Source organism: Typopeltis vanoorti, chromosome 3 (genome assembly GCF_054136105.1).
Source record: "Typopeltis vanoorti isolate ZY-2024b chromosome 3, IOZ_Tvanoo_1.0, whole genome shotgun sequence".
Lineage (NCBI taxonomy): Eukaryota > Metazoa > Arthropoda > Arachnida > Uropygi > Thelyphonidae > Typopeltis > Typopeltis vanoorti.
The window spans coordinates 86,370,978-86,392,081 of NC_143551.1; the positions used below are offsets into that span (position 1 = coordinate 86,370,978).

The 21,104-nt window shown below is 34.1% G+C and overlaps 1 protein-coding gene across 2 annotated transcripts in view; it reads left to right on the forward strand.

The window, feature by feature from the left end:
- Positions 1 to 21,104, forward strand: part of LOC150108349 (synaptophysin-like) — a 183,402-nt gene that overhangs the window by 32,715 nt on the left and 129,583 nt on the right. The window contains exon 1 of one of the 2 annotated variants that reach the window (XM_090390710.1): positions 4,661 to 4,972. The exons of the other annotated variant lie outside the window; for it this stretch is intronic. The gene's annotated coding sequence lies outside the window, so the exon portion shown is untranslated. Of the gene's footprint in view, positions 1 to 4,660; positions 4,973 to 21,104 lie in introns of those variants that run through there. 2 annotated transcript variants of the gene reach the window in all.

Here is a 21,104-nt window from a genome sequence, read left to right on the forward strand (position 1 = left end):
TATAGACAAAAATTATAGACCAATATCTATACTATCCACAATCTCAAAAGTTATTGAAATCCTAATAAAAAAAACCCCCTTAAATAGCTATTTAAATGTCATATCCTTTAGGTCCGGATACAATACCGAAAATGCGATTTTCATAAATTTCATATTGGAGTTTCATAAAACGGTCTGTAGTGGAATAAATAAAGGAATGCACACAGTAGCCGTTTTCCTTGATATATATAAGGCGTTCGACTGTGTGCATCATGGCCTATTGCCACTGAAAATGTCCAAATATGGCATTAGAGGAATTACTAATGACTGGTTCAGATCCTATCTGAATAATAGAAAACAATGTACCAGCTACAGCACATTTAAAATAATAAAATACGAAGTCCTCCAAGGGTCAGTACTAGGAACCATCCTATTTTTAATATATGTTAATGATTTATGTAAATACAAACTTTTTGGCAAAATGATGTCCTTCGCCGAAGAACGATATTAATATACACCGAAACGATCCTTGAAGATCTAAAAAAATCGGATTAATCGTGATATGTTAAAACTAAGAATATGGTTTAGCAATAAAGGACTTAAAATTAATACCGATAAAACAAGATATATACTTCACGTTAACAAATAAGCTAGACCACAAAATAACCATAAAATGGCATGAAAGGAAATGTAGCGACATCCTAAATTGTAACTGTAGCTTAACCAAAAAAAAAAAAAAAAAAGAAAAAGAAATCAGTCAAGTATTTAGGCCTCCATATCGACTACTGTCGATATGGAGGCCTAACTTTCTTAACAAATAAGTTTAGGTTCATAATTAACAGAATATATTATGTTAAAAAATTTGTAAATGTAGCATTCTTAAAATGCTTATACTGGGTAAATTCCTCGCTGCAATATGGCATCATCTGTTAGGGTGGAGATTATTACAACAATCTGCTTCCATTAATACGATTACAAAACAGAATAATTAGAGCCATAAGCACTACTGACTTCGCACATTCAACCAACGATCTCATCCATAATATTCGACCACTACAAAATCTATATCTCTATGGTTGTTTATTATATGTAAGAAGGAACGCTGAAAGTTTCTTGGTATATAATGTAGACTATGGATTACGCAGCGGCTGGAACATGTTGGTAGTACCCAAGCAAACAAAGAAATTTTTCATAAATCCTTCGAATGCCTAGCGACAAATAGCTACAATAAACTCCCAAATGAAATCAAATTTATAACCTCAGCATATGCATTCAAAAAAAAGATTGAGAGACTACCTCATGGGACTAAACAATGCTGACAATTACTTTAAATGTATAGTATAAGAGATCATTATAATTCACATATCATATCCAATTAAGGTATCAATATACAGTACTACTAGTTCATTCAATTAGGAGACATTATAATATATTAACATGTACATCAAATCAAACCGTGTAAGGTGAGCCCTCATAGATACAGTCACTGGACTCACAGTGACTGTTTCGAACTAATTTAATTCTCTAGTATCCAGTATGGCTACGGCCCTTGGTTACACATAAAATACATAAACAAATTTACTTTATCAAAAACCAGTAACTTATTATAAACTACGAACACTATCCGAAATGCATTTTACTCTACTTGTATATATTAAGAAAACTTTTTATTAACTATAAAAATATATATATATATAGCCTAAAATAAGTGTAAGTACCAACAGAAAATGATGGCAGTACTTGAATTGTATTGTATAATATTGTACATTGAATTATAAAACCTGTATTGTATTGTATATTAATTATTTTGTGAGTTCAAGATTCATTAGCCTTTCTTCATCTCTTCCTTATAACAGTTTATATATTTTGAAGAAATGTTCATTTAAATAATATTCTTATTTATTCTATATAATATACTTTTTATGCTTAAATGAAATATATTTTACTTTATATTTTCAAACTCGACTGTGCTGCCATCTGACATGATGCGCGTTAATAGAAAAATACAAATTATGAATCCGATTTTTTTTTTTTTGTTGTTGTTGTTCAAAAGGATGGTCGCTATGTGTAATGAGAATTTACTTAGTTTTCTTCAAGCATTCCTACATCAGTTATTCTTTAATTCATTCAAATTAGATGTCATCATTTAATCAGAAGTCTACTATAATATCGACTACCTATTCTTGAGTTGTTTATACATAACAGAATTTTTTTTTGTTCTTTCAAATAGTAGAATACAGTAATTTTAAAATACCGCGTCTACTGACAATACTATTTACGAAAGAAAATCCACTAAAGATTTAATCAAACTTGATCTTTACGATAAACATTAATCTTGGAAATGAAATAAATTGAAATAAATAATGCAGTCTGTAGATGAAGAAACTGAATTGCCTTTTGGAAAAGATATGCCAAATATTGCAGACATCAAATAATAATATACAGTACAACGCTATTATTGTGTTTGTGTTTCGCTTTACCTCTATTTGATTATATTTTAACCGTTTAAGCGGTAATAAATTATGATTTTCATCATAGATTTTGTTTATCAATTTCAAAGAGATTAGTAAAACTTGCATTTCATAAGCATACGAAATAAATCAGATAAACAGAAAAAATTGTTAAGTCATATATTCGTAGGGAGAAGAACTGAGTTGTTTATAAAGAAGAAAAAGGATGCCACGCAACCTTTTTCTTCTTTGTATCTTAGGAAATGTACAGCTTCAGCTCTTCTTTATGTGGTATACATTCGAGTCAGTCACTTCTTCCAAGAATATGTTTAAACAAACCAGGCCAAGCAGTTGTTTTCTGAAGTATTTCGCATTCCAAAACTTCAAGGCAAATGAAAATAACATGTAAGCCTATGGCTAGCAATTAATGCGAGTGCTAAAGGTCTATTTTCATACTAATTATGTCTGCCTGTGTCTAGCACTTCAATAATGATCTCAGTAATGATATCTGAAACTGACAACCTCATAAATAAGATGGAAGCTTTTCTCATTTAGCGGGGAAAGTGCATGATTATTCTATTAATGTGAATTCTACAGTAAAGTGTAGACTTGAAGAAAAACATAATAATTCAGAACTTTCTGAATATACAGAAATCAAAACTAGTCGATGAAAATATACATTTATTTTTTTAAATTACTAATATATATATATATATATATACGGCAAGAAATGCCAAAACACTGCTGGTGAATCCGAATTAAGAATTATTTCGTTTCTGCTTCAATAGATGGAGCTACAATGCAAAATCGTAGAAATTGCAGAAATTACCGTTTTTCGTGCTACGGTTTCCATAAACCTAAATAAGAATATTAGTTGTCATAATAATAAGGTTGTCAGCTGCGTGATTCTGGTACACTTTTTTTTTCCACTTAATTTTTATGAAAAAATTTTTTAATTTAAAACACACAGCAACAATAGCAATATAATAAAAGTAAACTATTATTATTATTACTACAACGTGTGTCACCTCCAATATAATACTGTATATAATTACAAATACATATAATACATAATTACAGAAAATCAACAAAAATAAAAATTCTTAAATAATTCAGATATACAAAAGGTACAGTTACAGCGAATATCTTAGCTATTACATTTGTATTTTTCGCGTTGTATCTGACATGGTTATTAATAATGCGTCATTTAAAATTTTTAATAAGCGCGTATACATATACATGAGTACAGAAATAGTAGAAATCGGTGTGCACATGCGCATATGATTGTGAAATATAGCGCTCTCTCGATTTGGCTGCCAAGTTTATTAGCATTAAATTTTGGACTATAAAAATTAAAATAACGACTCGTAATTAATAATCCGCTTAATTTTTGTAGCCTGTCAAATAATTCCAGGAGGTTTAGAAACCCTGCTAATATTCCTCGGAGTGTAACCAAATATTATCTCGGCAATTATTGGAACAAATTCAGTAATTTGTTTATTTAAATGTTATTTTTATTTTTGATAGTCACCTATTCAAATAGTCTTCTGCTATTAGAATCCGACCCGATCATTAATTCATACTATTACTCATATCATTATTCATACAACCTATTATAATTGGTAAAGGAGTCATTTATTTTCGTATAATTCCTGAATTTGATTTAATCGAGAAAGTTAATCTGAAGATGGTTGAATAAATTACGTGAGAAATGTGATTATCAATAGCATTTTTAAAATTAAATATTACTAAACCGACGATTTTAAAAATTAATTTTTTGAGCCACACGTTCAAGTAAAAATGCGCTTTTTGTTTTCACAGCAATTAATTTATCAAAGAAAAGGATATAAATGAAGCCTTCTTTTCGAATCGGCAATTATTACACAAAAGAATAAGAGAATATCTAACGCAAACATTCAAAAATATTTATTATCATCAGAATTTGAATGTTTTTTTCGCTCTGTGACGACCAGATGTTTCCGATGTCCGCACACAGGAAAAGGAATTATATTTCCGTCCAAGACACAAATTTAGTAAACCCTTCGTTGAAGGTCATGTGACATCCTGTATTGGAAGGAAGTAAAAATAATCTGAGCAGCGTTGGATCCCCTGGAAATATATTCGGCATACAGTTTTAGTCATAAAGTAACACTCTCTCTCTCTCTTTCTTTCTCTTTCTCTCTCTCTCTCTCTGTATACATCTATAAAATTATTTTTATTTATTTATTTTGAATTTATATAAGTGTGTCTTTCTGAGTCGGGCCATCTGAGCCACGTGTGTTTACTCCTACTTTCACTGTATCCTGTTATTTTATACAGTATGAAGAAATCGAGTATTCAGTTTTATAATGTCTTAATTCATAACTTTTTGCACCCGTAGTGCATTTAGCGCATACACATTAGGATTATGTATCGAATTAGGAAACCAAGTCCACTTCCTTTTGTAGAAGCAGCCTGTAAAGTTCCCACGATGGTGGAGGAAATAAGTATCGCATGAAATGCTATGCCCAGAGATACTTTCTTTCAGGAGAGTAACAGAAGAGGTTAGTACCATTTAGTTTACAAATATTGTAATAACCAATTTACAAAGATTTAGAACTGTCAGAGCTTTTTTTTATTTCTATTTTGGATTAATAGGTCATAGGACAAAAAGAAAAAATTTAATTGATACAAAAAATGTGTAATAAAAATATGAATCGGAAAACTGTTGGAATATATATATTTAACTTTTAGGCAATTAGTGGCAAAGTTGCTTCCTCTCCTCCGGAAAAAAGAAACCTCCAGTTCATTGGTTCTTCTCATTGCCAGTATGTTTTTATGCCTTTAAGCCTTTCCAGTATTATGTAGTAGTGAGAAAAGTGCAATGCCTAGGGGGCATTGGTTCAAAGAACCATTTTGTAAAACTAATTAAAATAAACCTAAAATATTTCATGATGAATGTTTTTTTCGATCACTATATATTATATTATAAGATGATATAAACTGGGTTTAATAGTTCGGAGATTTTTGATACAGTAGGCTAATTTTGATATAGTAGACTAACATTGTGTACCTAAAATATTTCTTATTCCGAGTGACTAGTAAAGCAAATTTTTCGACACCAGCTGAAACACCAACTATTTCATAATATCCCACATCTCTGTTTTGAAATAACGTGTGGTGTGGCCACCAACTGAAAATTTGTTCTATACATCGGCAAGAGCGATTAAGAATATGTGAAATAGTCATGGATATCAAAAAAGTTAAAAAATATAACTGTAAAAAGTTTCAAAATATATAAAACGAGAAAAAGAATGTCTATTCAAGACAAGCTCTAGCAAGACTGATTCCTTGTAAGCACGGAGGGGAAGGGATCATTACTGGATTAAAGCAAGCAAAGCAAGCCAGCAAAGGTTGGTCGAATTGGTAGAACCTCTGATACTAATGGCTCGCAAAAAGTTAAGCAAGTTTGAGCGCGGTTAGTAGTTAAAATATTTGGAAGGAGATCAATCGTTCGATGCTGTTGGCACACTCTCCCTCGATGAGTCTTTGGACTCCCTGGAGGTGTCACATAATAATAATAATATAATAAAAAATAATAAAGACTGATTCCTTGTAAGCACGGAGGGGAAGGGATCATTACCGGATTAAAGCAAGCAAAGCAAGCCAGCAAAGGTTGGTCGAATTGGTAGAACCTCTGCTACTAATGGCTCGCAAAAAGTTAAGCAAGTTTGAGCGCGGTTAGTAGTTAAAATATTTGGAAGGAGATCAATCGTTCGATGCTGTTGGCACACTCTCCCTCGATGAGTCTTTGGACTCCCTGGAGGTGTCACATAATAATAATAATATAATAAAAAATAATAAAGACTGATTCCTTGTAAGCATGGAGGGGAGTCAGTGCCGGATTAAACCCTGTGGTGGTCCCTAGGCAGTCGAATTCTCGGACTCCCTCTCCCTAACTAACATGAGCTTTTAAGAGGCAAACTGTAATGTGAACCTGATATCTATGGTTTATGTACTCTAAGTTGTTAATAGGTACATTACATTAATACAGTATTTTCTGTATAGAGTCTTTAATGTAAAGTGTTCGTTTCTTTGAGTTGATTCATTTTTTTCTATCTTTTGGAAACAATTTAAGAAAGCTTGATTGTAATTTTCTTTCAAGATCAAATCAAGATCATTTTGATCCGTTGTCGCGGGCCCCCTAAACGGCGTGGGGACCATAGGCTGGTGCCTACTCTGCCTATTTGGTAATCCGACATTGGGGGAGGGGTTAATAGTTTCATTGTAGTCAGACTACGACACTTTAGGTGAGAAACCTTGGTATTCCTTATTAACCGAAGCTCCCATAGATTTACAATCTTTCGTGAGCGGGAGTCACATAAAAATAAATAAATAAACCTTAGATTGGAGCAATTTAATTTTTGTAGCATTTTTATATTTTACAAGCGCCCCCGTAGCGCGATTGAAAGAACGACGGTACATTGCACCCTTTGATTGGAAAAGGCCTAAGTTCTATCCTCATTGCGACGAGAGAATCTTTATATGAGTTTTTTTTTTTTTCTTCAGTTGAAGGTGAGTTAGACGATCTCATACAAAGGTAGCAGGAAAATGATGATAGTAGCGGTTCGCTGTAGTTGGTGGATTGAATGGTAGAGACGTAGAGTAGGTGCCTTCCCTTGATGAGTCTTTGAACTGCTTGGATGTATCACGTAATAATAATAATAATAATAATAATAATAATAATAATTCACATTAATATTATTGATGCTTCAGGTGGTTTAAATTCAAACGTTCAATTTCAACTTCGATAATTTCCATTCCTTGCTGAAGGTTTTTTAGCTTTTACTTCTTCGAGGGATTTAATACACTATTGTTCCTTGGTTTTTCAGATATACTTTGGCATTTGCTGTAAAAAGTTTTATTTTGGGATTAATTTCATTACAAAATAAATTAATATGCATTAAACCAATAGTAAATATAAGGACTCTACAGTGAACTCCAAGTACATCCTATTGACTATCTTACCACTTAGACATATATCTATAGGGTACTAATGTTCTTAAAATCTGATCATATGTAAACATCAGACTGGATGCTTACCCTTGGAGAAATATGTAATCCTAGAAGCACCAAAAGAAATAACGCATAAACATTCTTATTTAGTCCCAAAAATCTTCAATAGCCAACTCCCTTTACTTAGTAATGAAGACAACTCAGAATACTTGAATTTGTATAAGAATATTGATAGTTTGTTAGAAATTAATTCATGCTATAATAGTGAACAGTGAAAATTCATTTCCTACCTTAGGTGGGAGATGAATTTTAAAGACGACAATCGCACGTATCCATATCCATTTCAAGATTGGAATCTGTGGTGTTGAGTGGAGACCAGTTAGACTACCCTAACCAAGCCGGCAATGGAAACTGGAATGAGAGAAAAAAAAAGTTTCATACCTATACGAATCATTTCCGTGATTAGTTCAAATATTTGCATCAAGAGATTGAAAATAATGAACATACTGAGACCAGCTGTTATTAAAATGAAGGATAAGAGTACTACTGTGTCACGTGGTAAAATAATAATTGTACCAGTGATTAGATTTTACCAACTTTAGGGTAAAATCTAAGCACTGGTACAATTATACATAATACTTCTTCACAAGTGAATACCTTCAATCAATTGAGAACGTCTACAGATGCAGATTTTTGTGCCAGAGCATTGTGTGCGGTACTTCATACATAATCTCGGTTATCATGAGAAGATTTGCTCAAACATTATCTCAAGTAATGTTCAGGACATAAGTCACAAGACACATCTTCAAATCATGGATGTGAGTGGCAAGTTATTTCATATAATTTATTCATTAAAAAGTTTTAAATTTTATTATTTTTAAAGTCCACTTTTGAAAATATCGCGCAAATAATGTGTGCCCATTATTTCCAGTAAAATCAAAGTATCTAAATAAAACATCTTGTTCCATTACTGAAAGAGAGAGCTAAAAGGCTTCACTTCGGCAATGCAAAATTATTCAAATTAAGTGGATATTGAATCCAACATTATTTCATAGCCGAATAGAGAAACTACAAGAGTTTCATACCGAATATAGAGACTATAAAAGTTTCCGCGGATACAAGCGTACCCCAACCTTTCATGACGGGCAACTCGCAGTAAAAGTGGAGCAAGATCCGATCACTGTCCTTAGTATTTTCCCATAATGTAAAACACATCTCCTGTGGATTCAATATCCACTTAATTTGAATAATCTTGTTCCATTGCTTAAACATATTTCAGCAATTTCAAAAACAATAACACTCCAACTATTTCCAATAATAAATAAATTTATTCTAAGATTGATCTGATGCGACATTTTTGAAATAGATAACTTTTTCTCTCTCCTTCCCTCATGTTTCATCTAAATGAAATTCCTTATCTTTGTTAACAGAAATAAATAAAATGTAAAGTGAAAAAGTTAATGAATGACTATTCCTGGTAAAACTGTGTAAACCGAGTAGTCTCCAAGGTCATCACTTCCGTGCAGTAAATCCGTTAAGAGACCTACTATTAACAAATTAAAAGTCGGGTAAGCTAATTGCATGATAAAAGGTTAAAAAAAAAAAAAAAAAAAACGACCCAATGTTTATTCTTGAAAAGCGAATAAAGTAATCGGTATAGTTCATTCATTCCCGCTTACTGGATGGGTAAAGAAATAAACGAATAACATAATCAAGGGAAGTCAGTTAAAATTTAAGAAAAAAGAGGTGATATGGTATGGCGATTCAATCTTAAAATTTGCGCTTGCCGAGGGAGTCACCATTTCTAATTTCCCGGAGGCGAAAATTAAGATATGACGAACGTAATTGAAAAACAAAAGAAAAAGTAAAAGAGATTATTGTTCTGGTAGGAACTAATGATTTAACTAGCGACAAATATAGTATGAGAAGATATGAAAGGTCTGTTGGAAGAAGCGAGAAAGAAATGGGAGAGAGTAAAAATTGTAGGATTGCTGACCAGATATGACAGTACCGAGTTAAGGCGGGCAATGATAGCGAATGATTTCATGTGCAGAAGAAATGGATCCAAGTACTGTGTGGAGTGTGTCTGATGGCAGAAAAGACACTTGTATAAAAGGACGGCCTGCACTTGAATTCGTTTTGAAGCAGGAACCTGGGAAATTGCTTATTGAGATGAGACCTGATGCAGAGAGTCAGGGAAACAAGATCAAGGGAGGAAATGGAAAAATGTGTGTGAAATTTCAACTATGGTATGCAAACGTGATAAAGATGAAATATATGGTGGGGAAGAAGAAATACATTGCCAATTTATCCTTATAGGCTCTAAACGAGTGATCATTATGAGTGACTTTAATTTTCCAAACATTGATTGGTAGAAGAGAAATCTCATGATAAGAATGAAGAGGAATTTATTGAATGGTTGCGAGACATCTTTCTCAAGCAGCATGTGAAAGAAGGAACTCGAGGCCAAAGAGTGTTGGATTTGTTCATAGCGTCAGAAGGGATCTCTGTTAAGAATATGGCTATTTTATCACAAGTTAGTGACAGCGAAACTATATCTAATTGTATTGATATTCTCTTTAGAACAGGTTACATGCTCAACTACAAGGCTAGAAATTATGATCAACTTAGGAGAATAAATCAGTGTCAGTCATGGGACATGGTATCAAGTACTGAATGGGAAAAATGTCAGCAATGCACGGGAATCTTTGAAAAGCGCTTAATTGAGGCGGCATCTGAATGCATCCCTAACGTTCAAAGAATAAATAGGTTGGAAGTGAAATGGATGTGCAACCTTATTAAGCATGAGATCCACAAGATGTGGAAAGCATATAGTGAGAATAAAAGTGAGAGGAGTTACGAAATATATAAAGCTCAGGCCAGAAAAGTAACGAGTATTGTGAGAAAAGATAAACACGGAGTATGAAAAGAAATTGGCCATGCAAGCTAAAGGCAATCCGAAAGAATTTTATCGTTATGCCGCACGCAAAAGAAAGAATGAATGTGGAAGAATAACTTCAATTGAATGCAGATAGTACTCGAGTGTCGGAAGCTAAGGAGATTGTTCTGTTAATGAGTGCTCACTTGGCTAAGATATATCAACCAGGTGTATGTAACATGGGTGCAGAGTGCTAATGCTACACTGGATGAAGAGTTAGAGGTTCATGAAAATGAGGTTGAAGAGCTGTTGCCTAGTCTATAAGGAGGCCAAAAATGGAATATCAGCACGTTTGCTAAAGGAATCTTCAGCCAAATTAGCTAGGCCTTTCACATGCTTGTATAACTTGATTCTCAGCTCAGGAATGGAAGGAATATATGATGGTTCCAATGTACAAGAATGGTGCAATCGATGTATCTAACTACCGACCTATCAGTATCTCTGGTGTGGTAGTGAAGATTTCAAAAAAGTTGGTAAGAACTCCCATACAGAAATGAGTAGAGACAAACAAGCTATACTCTGCAAGGAGCAGCATGGGTTTACTAAAATAGGGTAATGTTTTAGCAATTTGCTCATATTTTATAACAATGTTACGGCCGAGTTGGATAAAGGGAACGGATACGCTATGATAATGTTGGATTTTTCTAAGGCATTTGATAGGATATCACACGAAAGGCTGTTGCATAAACTGGAGAATATGGGATTGGAATATAAACTCTTGACTTGGATCAGGGAATGGTTTTAACAGACAGATATCAAAAAGTTGTATATAATGGGTGTGCATCTACCAGATTACAGGTGACCAATGGTGTAGCTCAGGGTTCAGTTTTTGGGCCATTATTGTTTAATCTATACATTAATGATATCAGGAAGGATATAACATCAGATGTGCAATTGTTTGCCGATTATAGGAAGATAGGTAGGGCAATCAGGGATGCTACTGATGTTCAGCAATTACAAAATGATTTGAATAGACTGGAAATTTGGACAAACGAAAATGGCTGTCAATTTAATGTTAGTAAGTGTAAAGTTATGCACTTTGGTGTGATTAGGGTTCCAGCAGCATATTATATCGGCGGGGTTATGCTGCGAAAAACTGAGGAGGCAAGGGATCTTGGCGTATTGGTGGATAGGAATTTGAAGTTCAAAGGTCACATAGTGAAGAGTTAAAAAGATTATATTCGGATTATGGAATTTAGATTATGAGGAGAGATTGCGAGTTTGTGGATTACAGACTCTGGTTAACAGGAGAAAGAGCGGTGATATGATAGAGATCTATAAACTTTTGAATGGATATTATAGGATATTATCATCAGACCCGCTCTCCAATCAGCAGGCTGCGTTCGAATCCTGCTAGAGATATGGAGGTTTGTGAATGTCTTGTAGATAGGAGAATAATCCTCCCCACTGCAAGCATTATTATTATGAATTGGTGTTTATCAATTAAAATGTTCGATTTTATAATATAAGAAAAAGTTGCATTTTTTAAAGTTCTAATTATAAACTAAATGTTAGAAATGCTATTTCGCAGATTCTTCATGGAACACTTGATTTATATAGGACATCCAACAACCTTGTTATTAGTTGATCTACATATATTCTAAAAGCCATAATTCACTTTAGAGAAAACAGACTAAAGTTTGTTGTGCAATTTTATTTGCAGTAAGTGTTATTTGGAAGACATCGCATAATATTCCATAAATTTTCAAAATTATATCAACTCATTAGGAAACCAATCAAAATCTCTTGGATAAATCGTACACAACCTATTTTCTCCAGATAAAATGTCATGAATCGTGTCTTTGAAAACCTGTTAGAAGTTTGTCCTTGATTTCTGCTTTTCATACGCTGTAAGGAGATCGGCGATGTAAGCAACTGGTTGGTCGATTAATGATCAATAGATATTATCGACCGTGGAATTTTAGCGATCCTAGCCAAGCTATTTTGCTATCATCACAGGTTAAATTATCTACCAAACGTTTCAGGTTATTGATTTTATACAAACTGTTATAGAGGTCAATTTTAAAATATAAAATTTAAAGGAAACCATAAATAAATATATATAAATAAATGACATTATTTATTTATATATATTTATTTATATAAATATATTTATATTTATATAAATAAATATATTTAATACAGATTTCATCGTTCACCTTTTTCCCCCCTTTCTCTGTGGAACAATCCGTCCACTCAAGAGGTAGATTATTCTAATTCATTCCTCACTTAACTGAATATTACTTCATTAAGGAATTTATTGAGAGCGTGAGTCCTGTATAAAATTACTGTAATCCTAATAAAGAAAAAATAATAGAATTAGGGCGAAGCCTCACTTACTATGTAGCAGAGAAACAAGTTTGGCAATCTCTATTACTCACTCCGGTTCCAAGAGATATATCTAACATCCAATCCTCTGCTTTTCTCTTGATGTACACTGAACAAAGGAGAATGGAATGGCAATTTGGAATTTTGAGCGGGAAAATTAATATTTTGTATTGGCTTAAACCAAAGATAATATGATAAAATGTGATGAAATAGCTACTGTAAACTTAAACTTCATCCAAGCAGAATTCAAGATATCTATAGTCAAAGTAAGCACTAACGGAAAAGGAGGAGACTGGCAGACTAATTAGAAGTACCACACAGACATAATTGGAGTTACCGAAACAAAGAAGGCAAATACAGGTGATATTCATCTAAATAACAACTAAAAGTTGTTATATTCTGACAATAATGATCAGGGAAATGAAGGAGTAGCTATAATATTTAACAATAAACACGATGATAATCTTCTTGAGTGGTGGCAGACGGTTTCAGATATAGCGATGAGACAAATAACAAATTAGGAAAGTGGACAATGAGATTCATTTTTTATTTTTAACTATGCAGAAATGTTTCTACTACGCAAGAAGTAGAGGAATTTGTTTGAGGAATTTTTTGAGTCATTAGAAAAGGCAGCTGACAAAGAAAACAAAGAAAAATTGATGCTTGTTGGATTGGTTTGGTTTATTTAGATTTACAGCCGAAACAATTCAGTCTATGAGACTAGTGTATCATGCATGTTAATATGTTAATTACGTATGTTCTAATAGCCGGTTTGTCTGCTTTACGGGATAAAAAACCCAAGTTTCCCTGATGAAAAATCCTGCCACTTTAGTATGAGACCGGCTAACTCACATTCAGTTGAAAAGCACTGATATGGTTATTGGAGAATCAAAACCGCAAGGTAAGAAATGGAAAGCAAAAATAAAGAAATGTTTGGGGAAGATTTTTGAGAAAATAACAAACCACATGATAATTGTAAAAATCTGCTGTATTTCTGTTAATCATATTAAATAGTCAATACCAATTCTGTTTTCTTAACTTTTATTTTTGAAAACAAGAATAAAGCCTTTGAGACCGAGTGACACTCAGACTCTGAAAGCTTTTCCACTTGAATAAATCCAAACTAAGAAGCTCAAAAATATACGAGACATGTTTAAAAGCTGCAAATGAACATTGCTAATGGTTTGGATTATTCGATTGGATTTATGGAAATAATAGAAATTATATAAGCTCGGGTACCATGCCTATTAATTGCATACGTTCTTCTGAGTGGTTTGTGTTATGAAAAACCCGAGTTTCAGAAGAAAACCTTACTATCACTGAGACACTCTCACCTTCATTTGAAAGTCCTCATAAAGATCTGGCCTGGTTTCGCATTACTAGAAGATTACAATCCAGGTCAACGTGTGGCAAATACCTATTAAAAATAATGTTAATTGTTTAATATTGACTGACGTGATAATAGGTGCTGTAATACGTAGATACGTTAGATCAATACGCGCAAGAAAAACAAAACAAAATGCAAAATATTTCAGCGATCGGGAGAAATGAACAAATATAAAAGTGAGATGCATTTTCTGCTTACAAATCGCAAACATCCACCCGAATTCACGCAGTTTGTTAATATGTTTGATGCGCCTGATAAGCATTTATGTATGTTGTAGCTCATTCTAAAATGATCGTGATGACCTGAATGACGAACCCCCCGCTCAAGAAGACTATGCATGAGCATCAGGCGACAACATCTGTCTCACTGAAAGAAGAGACGACGCCTGAGAATTCGACAAACTGCAATGGTAACATTTCCAAAAGAACTCAAGACATCTTCGTTGGAAAGTTTTAATGTAGGAAGTTGTTAGCATATATTATTCCAAAATAGTTCAGTGAGTACCAAAAGCGCATGCATACTGAATGTATTTGATCCAATACAATCAATAAACAGAGATATTTAGAGACAAAATCATCACTGAGGATGATTTTCATTCATCACTCATATCGCACTACATCAAAAGCGGACTCATTGATATGGAAACACAAGAAAAATGGTACAGTGTTCTGGAATGTATCCTATTGGCGAACTTTCTTTTAAACGTGCGTAAATCAGTATAGTCATTAAGGAGAAGCTAATTAATCTATACCCAAGTTTCTTGAAAAGCTGGGGTTGTACTCGTTAACAAAACCAGTATGGGGAAGGCTGTTCCAAAGAACAGAAGTACGTGGAATGAAAGAGGATGAGGAAAAGTTGGCACGATATGTTTGGAGTTGGACTGTGTGCAGGAGTTGACCAGTAGCTGCTATAGTTCTTCCACGATTAGTGGAAAGTACAGCAATGTAGTGGCCAGTTGAAGAAATCAACGACCATGAAAGGACCTATAAAAAGGCACATTGCAGAAACAGAACAGCTATGGAAAAGTGATTGAAGAGAGTCTGTCAGAGAAACCCCTCATCTATTAGGCGGATTGTCCCACTGCAGGTTGATCTGGTTATATCCTTCTTATCAGAATTTCTTCGTCAAGTTGAATGTTTATCTACATGCATTGATTTTCCACTGCAGAATACCGTAGGATGGAGATTAAGTACAAACACACTGTTCAGGTGAGTAATATGTATCTGTGCAAATAATTTCGCTTCAGTAATGATAAATGAAGTATTCTATTAGCCTCGTGTACAATTCTTTTGGAAAATCCTAAAGTAGTTGACAGAGTTCACCAGAAGGAGAGTGGAATAGCCTTGAAATCTGAAACATATTTCTTCTTTTTTTTAAGATAAACGTATGCGAATGCATACCCTTTTAGAAAACATAGGATCTCTTCTACATTGATGCCAAGAGCTTGGAAGGATTTGGTTGCCTTGTTCAAGAATTTTTAAAATTGTGTTTGAGAATTCTACTTATGTATTCAACATTCACATTTTCACTAGCAATGCAGATATTGCAATTTATTAGAATACCTATGGTGAAAACATCCCTGGTTAGCCTAAACATACTATCCGTAATTAATCCCTTATTTCCCTATTCTCGAGGGTTTAACCAATTCTTCTTCGTCTTGTCTATACTCTTTTAAGTGCTTATCATATTATTCTTCTAGTCTATCGGTTCCCACCGGTGGTACGCATACCTCCGGGGGTACGTGCTGGGCCGTTCAGGGGTACACAAAAAATAATCAGTAATGGCGGAAAAACAAGTAAAGTAAACAATTTTACATTAAGATAGGCACTGAACAAAAGTGTCAGTATTTAAAAACAGCCACTGTATTTTAAAAACAAGGGGGTACAATTTATAGAAATGGGTTTAAAAGGGGTACACAAGTGGGAAAAGATTGGGAAACAATGTTCTCGTCTATTGACAGTATTTCTTATGAACAAATAAGTTTGTAGCATTTAACGGAGTTGTTTTGTTAGTCTTTAACTTTAATCTTATCTGCAATGTTCAAAATTTGTAATTGTCGATGTTTTTGATCCTTTTGATGTTCGTGAACTTCCATCATCATGGCGGGAAGTGAACATCAATTTTCAAAATTCAGGTACTTTTGAAATAAGAAATTACATCTTCACAGCATTGACGAAATATAAGAAATAAAAATAGATATAAAACGTATAGTCACAAGATACCCAAAATTAGAAATGGACTACGATAGCGAGGTTTGAATGTCCGAAGATGAGTGTAGCTTAAATATGTTTATCATGCTAACATGGTAGTTGGCTTATTAATTCTCAGCATTCGTACACGTGATTTGTAATCGAAGCCAATGAGAGCTATTTAACTGTATATGATATACTTCCTCCACCAGAGTGTTTAACAAATAGTTCGTCAGCACACACACACATATATATATATATATATATGTCAATAAATTCGTCAATAAATAGTGCTAAACGGACGCAAATAGTTTGGCTTGTTCTTACACTAAAATGCAGTCACTTCCTGGGGTCGGAAGTGTTGATCTCGTCTTCAGTCATTTCTAACTATTCCCAACAGGATTTTATGAAGGTTAGACGGAAGATATGTGCTGGCAGGATAGTATCCTTACCCTTCCATTTCCTGAAACCATGTCGTCATATCCCTTGAAGTGAAGTGGTGCATTATTATGATATAATAAACGCCACGATCATTTCCATAGTCTCCAAAGCGTAGGCAAATCAAAACATTATTCAGAATGCAAGTGTGACGTTTGGAGACTATGAGGAGAAGCACACATGATAGCACAGTTAACAGATGACAAGATTTTCTGAGTTGGACAGCGCTTGACCAGAGTACACTATACTGCTTTACGCTTTTTAATTGAAGTGCCAAGGAAAGATGTTCGAATGAGGATAGTGTGCACAGACAGACTGACTATTTTTTTTTAAAAAAAACTATTTTGCTTCTGATAACTGCATATTTATAAGATTTTAATTCACGTTTAAAAATAAAACAAATAACATTCGAGTAAATTCAGACTATATTCATTTAGGAAACGTTCTTCTTTACGAAAAACCTTGTTTATGAATTTTTTGAAACAGCACGAACCGATGAACCCTGTAAAACCTGTTTCCCTGTAAGCCTTCTATGTTTCATCTACCTGGATGAAAATACAGAATATTCAAATTCAAATTAAAGATAGACGAAGTTAAAAATAAATAAATAAATAAAAATACTTTATATATTAAATGCTGTACGCTAATATTTTTAAGATAACGAATTTAAAAGTAATCTTTTTTTTCTTTTTGAAGAAAGAGATTTCGAGATTTAAAAAAATTTTTTTTTTTTAAATCTCGAAACCCAGCAATAGACTATAAAACAAACACGACTACTTACAAATAGGCAATCTTAGGATTAGTAATACACTGCTTGGAAAGAAGTCAACGCCCCCCCCCCTTCCAATGGGAAAGGTGCATCGTGCCATGTAAGGAGTCTCGTGTTTGTAGCCGGTATAAATTGGAGAAATATGATACTCCCAAGTCAGTGCAACTGTGTCCAAAAGAAATGAATGCGAGAAGAGAACTGCCGGAATCTGAAAGAGGCTTGTGATAGGATGCTCTGTTGTAGGCCTGTCAATTAAGCAAATTGTTGATATGTAACAGTCAATAGTTAGTGATGCCATACTGAGGTGGAAGCTCTGGGGAGTCAACTGCAAGTGCTACCAGCAGTGGACACCCACCACACTTAACGAACGTGATCGTAGGGTGCTACGAAGGATATGTAAAAACTACCATTCGTCAGCAGAACATGTTGAATACGAAATTCCAGGCATCGACTGGAGCACGAATCTGCACAAAAACATTCCGAACCGTGGCTCACAACATGAATTTCTATGGTGGACCGCGGTATGTAAGCCCCACATTAACCCGAACTAATATGCAGCAGCATCTTCGGTGGTGCGGAGCGTGTAAAGTGGGACGTAGAAGCTTGGAAAAAGCTTCCACGTCCTTCCATGCAGTGATGAACCACGCTATACTCTCTCCCTAGCAGATCGACGGGTGTGGCCGATTCGTGGACTTAAATGTCATTACATTTGACTGGCCTCCACAGAGACTTGATCTCAATCCTATTGAGCATCTGTGGAATTAACTGCAGCATCAGGTGAGGTCAAGGGACGTCAACCCCCACAACAGTCCGGGATCTCATTACATGTCTACAGGAAGAATAGTTCAAAATTCCCATTGATCGCTATCATGCTATCATTCGCTTGTGGAAAGTATGCCCCGTAAGATTGCTGCAGTCATCGCACCCGAAAGGAGGTCCTACATCTTTTTACGTGGGCGCCATGGCTGTTTGTTCCTCACTCTATGATGTCCGTTGACTTCTTTCCAAGCAATGTATATTTCTTATTTAGTTAACATGTAGTGTTTCTCTATTTAGAAGAATATATTTCTTCTTTAGTTAGTAATGCAATCTACGTTGGTTAATGGCAAGAACTGAAGACCAACTGCCTACGCTTTTCTTTTTTAAGTTCGTGCTTCAAAAAAGTGCCACCTATATCCGTTTGGATAATGAAGACATTAGATATTTATTTTATTAATTAGCGCCTCCTTACCACGGACAAAGAAATGATGATGCAAGTCCTTTGTTCAGTTGAACGTGAACCTTCGAGTATCAGGATAACAGTTTTTCTTCCGCTAAACAGGTGAAACGGGAACAAATCATTAACATGCAGAAATCCATTTGGTGGGTGAAGTGATATCACGTCAAGTGGACACCCAGTGATAAGTCTTTAGAATTCGTGGAGGTAACGATAACAATAATGTTGACATATTTACTTCCTGTCACATACAATAAGTTCGTGCAAGTTACTTCCTATACTCATTACATTTTTAAAATATTCATTTCATTTTCATCAAGATCCAGTACTCTAGTCGATATAATTTACTATATTTTATTAGACTTGATTTTATTAAACTTCGGCTAATTTTTGTATTTTCTTTAGATAACCAGCATAAATTCTGGTGTATAACTATTTTAAATTTAAAATACTAAATCACTCATCCAATAATTTTTACCGAATGCTTGAAATGGCGTCACAGGTTTATTGTCTATTGACTATTAAAATCTAATAACAGTGCAACCTTCCACAGAAAGTGATTTTGCTTTTTTTGGTTGAAAATATTACGTATAAATTTCATTTTCAATTAGATTAAGTTTGTAGGGTTTTTTTAATATGATTATCACATTCGAAGAATATGATCATAAGAAAGGTAGTAAACTTTTTGCCACCAACACGTTTTTCTACCATAAATCTGCTTTGAGAACACATACATGTATTTGATAGGCATAGTTAACCAAAACGAAACCAGTGTTTCTCGATCTGAATTAGCTGTATATTTTGTCTGTATGCTAGTTCTAATATGAATGTCCACTGAATTTTCTTAACGGTCAATCACTACGTGCTGCTGCTTGTTCGTCAGCTTATTATGATATATTATAAACATGTTTATTCGTCTTTGTTTGAGAAGGAAGGAAGGAGTTTCAACTTACATGTTGTTCCATTTTCATTTCCAATCTGCAAAACCATAGCTACCTTTACTAAAAGGAATTGAAATATCGGATTCTTCAAGCTCTACTCATATCAGTTTTCTCAATTACGCAATGACTCTTTTTTTGATCTGAAAGGTAGCATATACTCTCTCTGATATATCATGCCAGAGGCTATTTTACTTAGGGAGATTTTTAATGTCCACTGATTATTCAGTGGACATATACAGAGATATTTGTTAGCATCGGTGATCTAATACAAACAATGATATTACAAATAGCAGATAGTCTTCACAACGCTCCTACTCTAAGTCTCTTTCTCACTAGTAACCATTATAAGTTAGGTTATAATGGTTAATAGTCTTCTCTCTTCTGAATAAAGTCTCTTCGAAAATAGTCTTCTCTCTTCTGAATAATTTGGACCATACTCTAATGTTGATTTCTACTCTCGTGGAGCAACGCTCAAATATCCACTCTTATTTACGTGTAAGGGCATTATAAAGATGTCAGACGGGAGGATATTCGATTTCTAGCTCTCATTTTTGGTTGCATTCATATTTTAAGTGATTTGATCCAAATATGTCTACCGAACATGTCATTGAAGCAATTCTTATTAGAATGAAAACATTCATTCCCCATTCCACATTAAATTCTTGTCCGTCATTTAAGCCTTGTTCTCCAAAAAGCGTGCCAAGGCTGTGGAAGAGATAAACTGGGTATATATCATAAATAGCTTTCATAGAAATCTCAATCTTTCTTTCCTGTTTATGCAAAGGCCAGAAATAACTGCGGACAAATCCTGACTACTAAAACTTATTTTGAAGGGTTAAAATCAGTAAACTAATATCATATCCAATTGGAAGTCATGATTTATGGTTTCTTCCGAAAGCTACCCACTTTTTCACCTGGTTGATTGTGTTGCATCGCTACCCACGGGAAAAAAATAAATCTCCGGGCTGTTTATCTTTCATCATGTACTCCTACCATTATATTTTCTTTTTTTTTTTTCAAGGAGTTTCTTGACCTCTGAACAGCTATTATCTCTACAGGAAGTGCATATATAGTTATTCAATGGCTTTATCATATTTGGATTAATTCCCCTAAGGCAGTGTTTCTCAACGTGGGGCGTACCCCCCCATAGGGGGAAATTTGAATATTTTTTCGGACAATTAGAAAATGTAAATGTACATAAATAAATAAGTCAGCTAACGCCTTTTATTCCCTTATAGGGAGTAGGCGAGGCCTTTTAACCCTATCTAGCTTTTGGAGACTGAGTGGGCAGTTCCATCTCCACTGGTAGCCAATCAGTACATATTTATACATATTTATATTATACTTTTTCAAAACTTGGCTGACGATTATGCTGGAGGAGGGCATCAAAATCTTTGAGACATTGAGGTGGGCATAAAGATCTTTGAAACGTTGAGATGGGACATGATCCAAAAAACGTTGAGAAACACTGTCC